General features: G+C 44.6%; 1 protein-coding gene across 1 annotated transcript in view; it reads right to left on the minus strand.

The window, feature by feature from the left end:
• LOC119412260 (A disintegrin and metalloproteinase with thrombospondin motifs 9-like) overlaps positions 1–439 on the minus strand; it is a 63,757-nt gene that overhangs the window by 6,519 nt on the left and 56,799 nt on the right. The window lies entirely within an intron of this gene.

The following is a 439-nucleotide window of genomic DNA, read 5'->3' on the forward strand; positions in this document are numbered from 1 at the left end:
AAAAAAAAAAAAAAAAAAAGAATTGGTGGATTTAAGAAAAAGATCACATCATCAGACGTCATCATAGTACGATCATTCACATGTTGGCAAAAGAAATGACCAGAAAACTGCTGGTGCAACAACCAATAAACCAGTTTTATGTTAGTTTGGGTCAAAACTTAGAGCTGCATGCAGCTCCAGAGCCGCAGGTTGCAGACCCCAGCCTTATACAACGCTAGAAGCTACACTCTAAACATCCATCCATCCATCCATTATCTTTACCCGTTTATTCCATTTTGGGTCACGGGGGTCGCTGGTGCCCATGTCCAGCAATCACTGTGCGAGGGGCGGGGTACACCCTGGACGGGTCGCAAGTCCATCACAGGGACACATAGAGACAAACGAGACAAACAACCATTCACTCTCTCACTCACACCTAGGGACAATTTAGAGTTACCAT

This window comes from Nematolebias whitei, chromosome 7 (genome assembly GCF_014905685.2).
Source record: "Nematolebias whitei isolate Nwh7 chromosome 7, NemWhi1, whole genome shotgun sequence".
In the NCBI taxonomy this organism is placed as follows: domain Eukaryota; kingdom Metazoa; phylum Chordata; class Actinopteri; order Cyprinodontiformes; family Rivulidae; genus Nematolebias; species Nematolebias whitei.